The sequence below is a fragment of the Morone saxatilis genome, unplaced genomic scaffold (genome assembly GCF_004916995.1).
Source record: "Morone saxatilis isolate NCDOM2014 unplaced genomic scaffold, NCSU_SB_2.0 Contig19, whole genome shotgun sequence".
NCBI lineage: Eukaryota > Metazoa > Chordata > Actinopteri > Moronidae > Morone > Morone saxatilis.
Window position 1 is genome coordinate 10,176,121 of NW_023339751.1, and position 371 is coordinate 10,176,491.

General features: G+C 38.8%; 1 protein-coding gene across 1 annotated transcript in view; it reads right to left on the reverse strand.

The window, feature by feature from the left end:
• LOC118329466 (cytochrome c oxidase assembly protein COX15 homolog) overlaps window positions 1-371 on the reverse strand; it is a 4,379-nt gene that overhangs the window by 3,390 nt on the left and 618 nt on the right. The window lies entirely within an intron of this gene.

The following is a 371-nucleotide window of genomic DNA, read 5'->3' on the forward strand; positions in this document are numbered from 1 at the left end:
TGAATCTATATTCCCTAAAAACTCATATACTATCACAAATTTATGTTAAACGATGCTTGAAGTGTGCCTTTAACATTGTGACAACAGGACCCTTTTCAGTGTCCCCCGTATACAGAGAGCCAGAGCCAGATCCTTATGAAATGCAGCCTTATATCCATGGAATGAGACGGAGACATCAATCACTATAGGAGTGATATTAGGATGTCCCGAATATCATATGTATGGTCATGTTACACACGATACTTCCTTTACCCTGCTAGCTCACTTCTGTGTTAGATTCAGCCTGATGACCATTAAGATTGCAGGTTGACTGGTTGGTAGGTTCAATGTCTATGATTTTCTTTTTCTTTATACTTTATTAATCCCCTAGG